Source organism: Dasypus novemcinctus, chromosome 12, assembly GCF_030445035.2.
Source record: "Dasypus novemcinctus isolate mDasNov1 chromosome 12, mDasNov1.1.hap2, whole genome shotgun sequence".
Taxonomy (NCBI): domain Eukaryota; kingdom Metazoa; phylum Chordata; class Mammalia; order Cingulata; family Dasypodidae; genus Dasypus; species Dasypus novemcinctus.
In genome coordinates this window covers 55,859,593-55,871,359 of record NC_080684.1, presented here as the reverse complement: position 1 = coordinate 55,871,359, position 11,767 = coordinate 55,859,593, and positions in this window count along the sequence as shown.

The following is an 11,767-nucleotide window of genomic DNA, read 5'->3' as shown; positions in this document are numbered from 1 at the left end:
TATTAGTTGGCAGACTGTAATAGATTGAATTTCAAAATTATAAACAGTGCTATGGAAACAAAGGAAAGGAATTACTGAAAATGTAATTCCATGTGAATGATCTTAGCAAGTTTTTCAGAAGAGACTGATTTTAGTTTTTGATACATTAATTGAACTTTGGTGGGTGAATTCCTGTCAGGCATTGTTGAATAAAACAATGGAGATGAGCATTAACTAAATATATGTTTTAGTTACTTGGGAGTTGGGCGAATAGCAAGAGGAAAGATAAATCTGTTTTTGTGGAGTCTGGAGCTTATAAAATTGTTAAAGAGGGCTCCTTAAGAGAAAAAAAATGTACAAATACAAATTAAGTAGAAAAGTAAATATTTATTTAGAAAGAAAAAAACACATTTAAAAAATGACTAACACAAAATAATCAAATCCAGAAAAATAAATCAAAATTGTTTTTAATTAAATGTCTTAAATTAATTTAAATAAATAAAGTAGTAGGAAAAATTAAATGTCTTGCACACTTATATAATATTAATACCTTTCCCTTCTGTAATTAACTGCATATTCTTTGATTATTTTGCCATTCACCAATTTTTTAATCATTTCTTATAAAAGAAATTTGACATTCCTCTAGCAAGGTTGGCTAAAATAAATTATAATTAATGATTACAAAACTCACTATTGGTAGAGCTAAGAAAATTTTAGGATTGTTTTCAAATTTAGGGAAATTGCTATCAAATTTCTTTCATATGTGAGCTGTAAAATTTCAGACATTTCAATTTTTCTAGTACAATGAATAGCCTAAAATATTCTTTGAATTGACAACATTCATTAGCTAATTTTCCATTAATGTCCTTGTTGTCGTTGTGTTTTAGTCTCCTAGGCTGCTCAAGCAAATACATGAAATGATTCGGCTTAAACAACGGGATTTTAGGAGTTCATGGTTTTTAGAGGGAGAAATGTCCAAATCAAGGCATCATCAAGGCAATGCTTTTTCTCTGAAGTTTGTGGTGTTCTGGGACTGGTTTGCCAGGGATCCCTCTTCCTTAGTTTGCCACAAGACACATTTCAGTGTCTCCTGATCTCTCCTTTATTTTCAGGTTCCGTTGATTCTCAGCTTTTGGTTGCCCCATCTGTAGCTTGTCTGAATTCATTCTTCTCCAGTAATAAGGTTAAGATCCATCCTAATTGGGCTGGACAAATATCTTTGCTGAAGTAACCTCATCATAGGGTACTATTTACAATGGGTTCACACCCACAGCAATAAATTTAAGAATATGTATTCCCTGGGGTACATACAACTTCAAGCCACCACAAGCTGTGTCCTCTGAGTTTGTCATTTTTGTTGATGTCAGTATTTATATTGAATAAACAAGACATTAGAGTCTCTAGTGTGAATAGGCAAGGCCAAATCAGGATCCTGGAAGAACATGAGCAAGGATTGGTCTGGCAGAGTTCGGTTTGGCTATTTTGTGTTCTAGAGATTGAGCGCAGGGTTTTTGGAACCCTGGAAAAAATGCGATGAAAACTGGGCAGACAAGAACCATGCATGCTTGGTTCATGATGGAAATGCTTTGAAAATGTTCACAAAGCCACACTTAACCTCTCCCTTTAAAGTCATTAAGCTGGGGAGTAAATAATCAACTATTTATATAGGGGCTGTGATCTCTTTTAGCTTTTTTTTTTTCATACAGATTATGAACAATTGCCAAATTGAAATAACTCTGGAAAGACAGAAAAAAGTGAAGGAATATTTTCAGTTCTGAAATTGTTTATATACCCTATATCCCATTCTAGAGAAATTATTACAAATATATGCAGAGCAGATAATATTCTCCCCTTCCTGAGCAAACAGAGCAAAAATGGAAAGTTAATTGAAAGCTGATCTAGTAGTTATTTTGAACAGAGAGCCATTAACACCGCTATAGCTATGTCTTTGCATATGTATAGGAAAAATTCTCAAGGATAGTATAAAACAAAATGTACATTATATGTCATCTAAATTTCCATTTCAGTACTTGAATGGATAAAATGTTGCAAATGGAACACAGCTGGAAAAGACCAGCAGAAAGATTTGAAATAATATATTTTTTAAAAAGGCCTTTAATGTCACTGAGGTAATTACTTTTCTCATGAAATAAGTGCTGTACTTCACTAGTAAAAGGAGAGGATGACACTGTTTTTCTTGTTCATTGTTGAAACATGATTTATCAGAATTCGTTTATGAGAGTCTCATATTTTCTTGTCATATTTTGATCATGAATTGCTCAGAAAAAGTGAATTCACTTTTCAGTTTAAAAGTAGGGTACAATCATACTTGTCTGTAAATATATTAAAATCCACAGCTATAAACTTGGGAATAATTAAAGTACAGCTTGCCTTTCTTCTCGACTCAAAGCACAGAAAAGGGAAAGAACAGGCTGAGAAATGCCTTCACATTACAAGGATAGAGTTAATCACTTTAAGGAAAAAGAATGTATGTTTTCATCATATCCATCATCATATCCATCATGATGGCTGGTTTTATCATACCTAGTCTATGATATATTTTAGTGTCATATCAAAAATGTAAATAGTTCTTTCCCACATCATGTTCATCTTTAAAAGAAATTGTTTTCTAAGTAAATAAGGAACTAGCTTCCTAGATATGAACATAAAGGGTGAACTCTATGAAATCACTGGCTGTACTAGTCTTCAGGCATGTTCTCCCAAAGTTAGTTTTAGATAGTTTATTCAGGACGTTTATTCAGGAAGATGATAGAATTATATCTGACACTCCTATTTTCTTTCAAAGTGTGCACTCTAGAATATTAATATGCTATAATCAGGTTAAGATGACATATACTATAAAATTAAGTGAAATAAAATGTTTCATAAAAAGACATCAATTGTAAAATCAGACTTAGCCAATAACTTCTCAACAGGAAGTACCACTAAGTATTTATAGTATTACTGGGTCTATGAATGACATATATTGACAATTAAAATGTACTTAATTTTATCATAGCAATCTCATTTCTATGAATTTATAATAAAACAATTAAGTGGACTTACCAAATATGTACAAGATCTACAGCCAACATTTTTTAATACATCAAAATATCTGTGTAAAATCATTGTTAAAAAATGGGGAACCTATTCTAAAATGTGGTACACACTTATCTCTGCAATAATTTAAAATGGCATCAGTGATATATGTGAAAATACGTCCATAGTATTTAGAATGAAAAGAGAGTTATACCTAAATTGTAAAATGATGTGTTGCATAAGCTCATTTTCAGTGTTCTAAATGAATATAGACTATTTCCTGAAAGGAAATATGCCAAAATATCCACTGATAATTAGTATCTTCTTTAATAATAAAACCCAAAAAGTCTTAACCATGTGCATAATGAGTATTTGAAAATGTGACTGAATAAATAATGACTGCAATAAATAAAGACAAGAATCAAACTAGAATGTGTTTTCTTATCCATAATAATAAACAATTTTGATTGACCTTCTTGACAATGCAGTAAGACCAGAAAAGTATAAGGATCAAACATTAGAAAGTAAGAGAGGAAAGCTATAATTATTAATGATAGTATCTCATACAAAGAAATTATAATGATTTTATTATTTTAAATAGGGTGATTCATTACTGAATTAAATTTATAGAAATTTATAGATTTGCATGTTCCAAAAATAAAAGATCATGAAGAGAAAAAATGCTTTCATTCAAAATGGTAATAAAATAAATAATTGAATGCCTGGAAATATACCTAACAAGTTACATATAGGAAATATGCAATCAAGAACACAAATTAATTAAAATGCATAAAAGAAGATGGGCAAATGAAGCAACCTATCATAATTATGGATGGGAAGATATAATTTTAAATGTGTCAATTCCCCTCAAATTATGTTAAAAATGTGAATTTATTCTGAATTTCAAAAAAACACATAAGGGGGTTATTACAAAAGAAATAATCCAGAATAAAAAAATTTAGAATAAATGGTAATAAATGGAACATTAACAATAGAAAGTAAATCATAATAAATGTAAAATTCTTCTAATAGTACAGTTCCAGTGCAATAATCTAAGGCAGATAGATGAGTAAACAGAACATAAAGAGATTCAATCAATATAAAAATCTGGTATTTTAGAAAGTTAACATTTTATTTAGTAGAGAGATGATGGTTTATTCAATAAATAATGATGGGATCACAATTTTTTAAAATTATTTCACACCTTAATTTAAGAGAACCATCAAAAGATGGACAAATGGCAGTATAAAAAAATGAAATGAAAACAATATTGGAATTAAATATAATAATCTATGTAACATTAATGCCAGAAGAACATTTAAAAAACAATGGAGGTAGTAAAACACAGTAAAGAAAAATATCTTTTTTTTCTAGGCACATCAAAACAAATTGTTAAATAACTGTAAAAAACATCAAAAAAAAAAAGGAATGTAAACAACAAACTAGGAAACATTTAAAATATATAATATATGGCATGGTAACAGCAGTATGATGAAGCTGGCTCCCATTGGCTCCAAAGAGTCAATTTGCACAGCATTTCCAAACTCTGCTTTCAGTGATGTCAGGTTGTTTCCTTGAAACTGACCTCAGTGTAATTAGTTATAATGCAGAAATTAGTAGACAGTATAAATCTGGGCCCCACCCACCAAAATGATTGTGAAATATTTGTCTGGATACCCCTGGCATATACTTTAATAAATATGCATATCAAGATACAGTTAGAGAGGAAGAAAGGGGGATAAATAATATATAGACAAATCCCAAATTAAATTTTAAAATACTTGCTTTTTCATCATTGTATATTTATTATTTTTAATTAAATTAGCCTTTTAGTATTTTCTAAAGAAATATGATGTCATTACAATAAAAAGTAATAGTTAATTACACTCTTAAAAGGTGTATATTTGTTCTATCAACTCTATTTCTAGTCAAATTCATCCTTGCAAATTTGTTATAAGAACACTACCCATGACTATATGTATGCATATATATATATGTATACATGAAATTTTCAAGATGGTTTATTTCAGCCATTTTTATAATGGTAAGCTATTAGTGAAAGCAACCCGCTAGGGTATTTGTTAAATAGAATATCATATATCCACACACTAGAATGCTATACAAGCATGAAAACATGGTGAATTGACGTTTATATGGAAAATTCATACTCTCTAGTTAAGTGAAATTTTGACCAGTTAAATATTGACAAATGTGTCAGATTATCTGCCCTTACTGCACTTCTTCAAACTCCACTAACAGTCATGAAGTGATAGAGACAGAAAATGATATAAAACTGTATATAGAGAAAATAGTGGCGATAGGAAGCTGGAACACAAATCCACAAGTAATTACTAACATATCAGATTGTAAAATGCAGAAGCAATAATTTGCGTTCGAGTAAGGTAAGAAAGACTCAGCAATTGGAGGACTGAGAAAATAAATCAACAAGAAAATAATGATTCCAGGGTGGGATTACAAAAATGAAGTAAGGTAAGTCCCCAGAGAAATGGTGTAAAGATATTCTTAAATTATAATTTGCTGAAAAAGACTCAGGCACAAGGACCTATGGCTCTAGGTGGGGACCAAAAGAAATTACTGGTTTAATTTATCAGCTGACTATACAGACAAGAGTTTTATATTTCTTACAAACAGTTTGGTATTAAATAATGACTGGACCATAGACAACTAAGACAACTATGACCTTTGGGAAGACAAAAAAATATATACAAAATGAAATCTAAACATAGGGCATTACATGGTTGGAAGGAAAATAACTGTTACAGAACCACAATAATGTTAATTCTCTATATTGGTCTAGCCAAGCGTGACAATATTCAGAGCATGGACTAACTGAGAAGTATGTTTATGTGTATGTTATGAATTGTGGGTGCGCATGGGATGTAAAAAAGCTAAATCTTCATTTTCCATGGTAGGATATCAAAGGATAGCACAGCAAACCAAGCAGTAATGTATTTTTATTAAAACCATTTGTATGCGAATGGCTAAACAGTGTGTCCTGGAAACACAGACTGAGGCACAACAGAAATTTTAAGCAAATGACAGTATTATTACATACGGAGCACAAAGGGTCCAAAAAAGCAGAAGTGATCTCAGCGTGGCAGATCTCTGGGGAAGCCAACTACTTGGTCAGAGTCCCTGGATGGTGGCTCCCCATCCTCACTTCCCATTGGAGCCAAAAAATCTGTGCTTTCTTGAGGGGGTGGGGGCCCTTCCACTGAGCAAAAAGCCTGTATCAAGCAACCTTCCTGCACAGTTCCCGCCCTGACAAGCAGCTGGGACTTGCTGGCCCTGCCTTTAGGTTCAAGGTCAGGTCAGGCCTTTCGATTAGAAGTAAGGTCTCCTCTGGGCTGTGGGATGGAAACATATTTAAATCTGCACACAAAGAAAACGGGGTAGGTGATATCCAGGAGATGGCCTCCAGGCCTGTCTGTGCCTTCTAGAGCGCCATGTTATTTAGAAATAAGCAGCCAAATATGAGGGTGTGGGGCCCAGCTTACACTAGACAGTGGTTGTCTCTGTGAGCCCATATTGTGAGGTAAGGAGGCTGTTTATGCATTCTAAGCTTCAACGATTTAGTTGGCATTTGAAAACAAACTATAAGTTGCATAAAAATTTTAAAAATAAAAAGCTTAAGTAAAAATTTATTAGAAATATTTTGTCATTGTTGATGTGTCTAGATAATTGCAAAAGCCTCTTAACTAGTTCATTGCTTTGCTCTCCCCTTTGAGTCGATTTTCAAAAAGAAACCAAAGTGATTCTGGAGAAATAAGTCAGATCAAAGCTTTCCAAAAACTCACAAGATCTTCGGAATAAAAGACTGGGAAACTCTGATAAACTCTGTTAAAACCTTACTACACTTGGTACTTTGGCACTTGCTCTTTCTCAGATAGCCCCAGAGCTTGTCCCTCATGTCCCTCAGTTTTATATTGTCCCCCCATCAGTGAGATCTTCTCCAAACCCTGTTGAAAATTGCAGCCAGCCCACTACTGTGGCACTCTTGATATCACTTCCCTGCTTTAGGTATCTTCATATCTCTCAACTTCCAACAACAATACATTTCATTTTGTCATTTTTTTTTTTTCATTTTCCTCCAAATAGACTATGACTTCTAGAAGAGCAGGGATTATTCACTGTTTTATCCTCCTTGGCCAGGACAGTGCCTCGTACATACTGATTTAATAAATATTTATTTAAGAAATGAATAACTGCAAAATGTATTTACAGCTATAGATATAAGAATCCTTTTATTCAGCACTGTGTAAGGATTAGTGATAGCTGGTTATTTCTCTGATATAGAATTTTGAACATTTTGTATTTTCTTATTTGATTTTCTAATTATCTATAAATATAATGTTTGCATTTATAATAAAAAGTTATATAAAATTATAATTAAAAATGAATCGACATCAGTAAATTCAGAAGTGCTAAAGGATTGCTTACCAATATATGACTTCGTTAAACATGTGAAGAACAGATACAGATCAAATGAAAGAGATTTTTCTGGGAAAATCTTTTAATAGCAACCTTTTGCCGTAATTCTGACCTATTTTTAATTTACATCTAAGCGGCAGTGCATGGGGAGTGGTGTCCACTGACTAAATGAAAGCATTTTTGTATTAAAAATAATCAATCCTCTTGGCCTGGTGGATATAGGCCAGAGTTAACTTCTTTCTAATTCAAAGAAACCTTGCCTTTGGCTCTTTCAGGAAACAGCTCTTTTGGATGTTTTTTAATTCACACGTTTTTAAAAACAAAAAACAAAAAACAAAAAACCATGTTTTTTACTATAACATGGACTATTTTGTTCATTTTTTAAAAATAAATTTTATTTGCAAGGGAATACTTTATAGCAATTATAAGACTTTTTTCATATATAACTTTTCTGTTCGCCCATTTTTCCTATATTTGGGTGGCAGCCTTGCATTAGAAAAAGACTCCTTCCTTTGGAGTTAAATTAGCTTCATTCTTTACCACTTAATAGTTTCTGAAACAAAACTTTCTTATTAATATTTTGTAATGGAAATAGGCACTCCTTTGATTGTGAAATTAAAAGAATAATAAAATTTTCATCTACTTTTGGTGGAATTAATTTTTTAACAAAATTACTGAGCAAATTTGTCAGATTTGTTATTTCCGATGCATTCCATAAGAATTTTGCAAAATGTTGGAAATGCACAAAGGCACTACAAATGCACCAAATCACTTCATTGAATTTATTTCTATAAGCAGCATTAGAAGCCAGTAAACTAGCTGACTAAAGAAATTATTTTGGGTCTGGCATCACATAAATTATATTCAATGCCTGTTATTTCACACTTGGTTTTCCATAAGGTGACACGTCTCTTTGAGATGCCTTCTTGCATTCCCTTTTCATGCCACTACAATAGCTTCTTGGTACCCTTTTTTTCAAGATACAGTAAAATTCTAAGTTTGTGTGTTAGAAATTGAGTTTCTCAAAACACTTGATTAAAGTGTTATACTCTGTATACAGGTTAATACCTGGGTTGTGTGTATACTTTTGCACACATGTGAATTCTAAAAGCACATTTTGAGTGCTGGATTAGGTCTTTGCTCTCAAAAATGTGATGCAACAAACTGATTTTTTTCCATGTGAGAGTAAAAAACTACATTGCAAAATTTAAAAAGGAAAGAAAGAGACTCCAAAATTGAGTTTGTTGACTTCTGTAAATGTTGCCTTCTACTTCTTTTTCTTATCCATATATAAACTTGCATAATGGTAGTGGTATTAGTTTGTTTGAAGATCCTGTGATAAGTACTTTACATGCACTCTATAATTAATCCTCACAAACTGAGGTAGGCTCTTTTAATTTGTATATTTGATTGCTAAAAAAAAATATTAGAAAACTGAAATAGTTTGCTTCCAAATAAATCCATACTTCATTAATTCTATCTAATGCCATAATAACTAACTTTTTCTAATTCTTGATCCTACTGAGCTATGTAATAATACATTTCAATCTTAACAGATTAAAACTCCTTTCTTTTCCCTAAATCTGCCTGCCCCATCTCCACTCCACCAATAATTTGCCTGGTAAATGCCTCATACTTTGCTCAGACAGTAATATTGGAATCATGCTTGACTCTTTATACCTACCCTTACCTCTCTCCTGTTGCCACCACCTTCAAAATACAGCCACAACCTGACCACTTCTCAACACTCCACTAAACTACCCACATCCAAGGCATCAGGATTTCTGACTTATGTCTCCTTTTCTCCACTAAAAATGTCCTCATCTCAAAGTAAATATCAAGATCTAATTACCCCTCTTCCAGTTACTCTTTAATTTCATTTGCTATTTTTCTCCTTGCTCATTCTACACAGCCAAACTTGCTAAATGAATGAAGAATTGACATTATTTTAATTTTTGTTAATTTAATAAGTTTAAAAAACTATTCAGTTTTACTTATGATAGCTAGTGAAGCTCAACATTTTAAAATGATATTAATTTCAAAGTATTTTTGTTATGTAAAATATGCCCGTCTTTTGTATTTTTGTCAGTTAGAAGTACCTATTTTTCTTATTTGTTTAAATTGTTTTTAATAGCAGTCTTTTGCCTTAAGTCTGAGCTATTTTTAATTTATATTTTGTCACGTTTTTCATTAGAATTTTTTATTTTTTAATAGTCAAAACCCTTACTTTTATTTTTTATTGTACTTTTAAAATTAATTAATTTTTAGTGTTACTGCCAGAGTCGCAGACCCGAAGGATATCGGGAATGAAAGATAAAGAGAGATTGGAATCAGGGGATCTGAGAGCATTGAAGCCTCAAGCTCATCAGACAAATTTATTAGTCTCAGGGTTTTGCTTATATACCCCAATAGGTCGTGAGAAGCAGGAACTATTCTAGATAACTATTACCATTACCTCATTCTTACTAACACAGTGAATTAGATAGTTACCAAAGCTCATAATGTTCTATTATATTATCGAAACAAATATACTCATTAATCTTGTTGCTCAGGTCGTTCAGTTCTAGCAAGTCCTTGTTCCACCAGAATGTTACATTTCCCTGATAGATTTATGACCTGCACCTATATCTCCAAGGACAGCATGACTCACTGGTTAAGGAGGTAACTTGCTATTATGAAAACAACATGCCTTTGTTTCCCACAGTTACATTAAAAAATATGAGGTCCTCATATATCCCTCCACCCCCCTCACCCCACTCCTCTCATAACCACAACCTCCTCCATCAACATGAGACATTCATTGCACTTGGTGAATACATCTCTGAGCACTGCTGCACCACATGGTCAATGGTCCACATTACAGTTTACACTCTCCCCTAGTCCACCCAGTGGGTCATGGGAGGACATACAATGTCCAGTAATTGTCCCTGCAGTACCACCCAGGACACCTCCAAGTCCTGAAAATGCCCCCACATCACATTTCTTCTCATTCCTACCCTCAGCAGCTACCATGGCCACTCTTTCCATCTCAGTGCTACATTTACTTTCATTACTAATCACATTAGTTCCAGAATAGAGTATCAGTAAGTCCACTCTAATCTATACTCTATTCCTCCATTCTGTGGACTCTGGGATGGTTATGTCCACTCCACCTCTGTATTGAGAGGGTGCTTCTATTCCACTTGGATGATGGATGCAATTTTCCTATTCTCCTGTTTGCAGTTGTAGGCACTTTTGGTTCCCTGGTGTGGTGGTTGACCTTCTTCACCTCCCTGTTAGCTGGCTGGGGTAAGTCCAATAAACCAGAGGGTAGGAGTTACAAGTCTGTTGAGACTCAGGGCCTGGCTATCACATGGACAGTCCAGAGATTCAGCTCCCCAGAGTATACACTAAACTCCAGTGCCAACCACAAGTCTGGTAAAAGTAACAGGAGAGGCATGTGAACAAAGATCACACCTGAGTCCAACTCCATCACTCTCAGGACCACAAAATCCAAAGTAGGGCCAACTGACATGGCACTGAAGTCCATCTGCCATGACCATAGTACCTGTAAAACCCTTATTTTTAATGGTTTTATCTACCAGGTTAACTTTAATGCTAAAAAAAGATAAAATAAAAAATCACTGCAAATAGAGAACAAAATTCTTATGTACTGGCTGTTAAAGTTTATAATTTAGTATTTAACCAATAAGGAATCTATATGCATATGTATTATAAGGTATGGATCTAAATATATGCCAATTTATAATCAGTTTCGCCACCAACTTTTATTAAATTTACCCATGTTATTACAATATTGGTATATTGTGTGTTTGCATATATGTGAAGTTGCCTATATCTTATTAAACTATTTTAACTATTAGTTTATATTATGGGCATTTTTATTTATCTAAGTATTTTCCCTTATAGGAAACAAATTTAATTATTTTGTTAAATAAAATGTTAATATCTGGTAGAGAACATTTTATATTTTCAATTCCTTTTCTTTTCTAGATAAATGTAATAATGCCACTGAAGTTTATAGAAATTGCTTAGTCTGAAAATTAAACTGGAAGAATTTTTACATTTTTTATATTAAGTTTTCTAAACTAGAACCATTCAAGACCCTATTATTCAAGTTGTTTATTAATTTTCAAGTCATTGCAATTTAGTGATTCTGAATTATTCACTAAATTAATTTTATCTAGTTTTGAGTTTTTGCCAAAATAAAGATGTAATATTATCACTATACTTTGTTGTGTTTGCAATAATATTTTCAGGCTTATTTTTTTTAGCAACTCAGAAATATGTATTTATC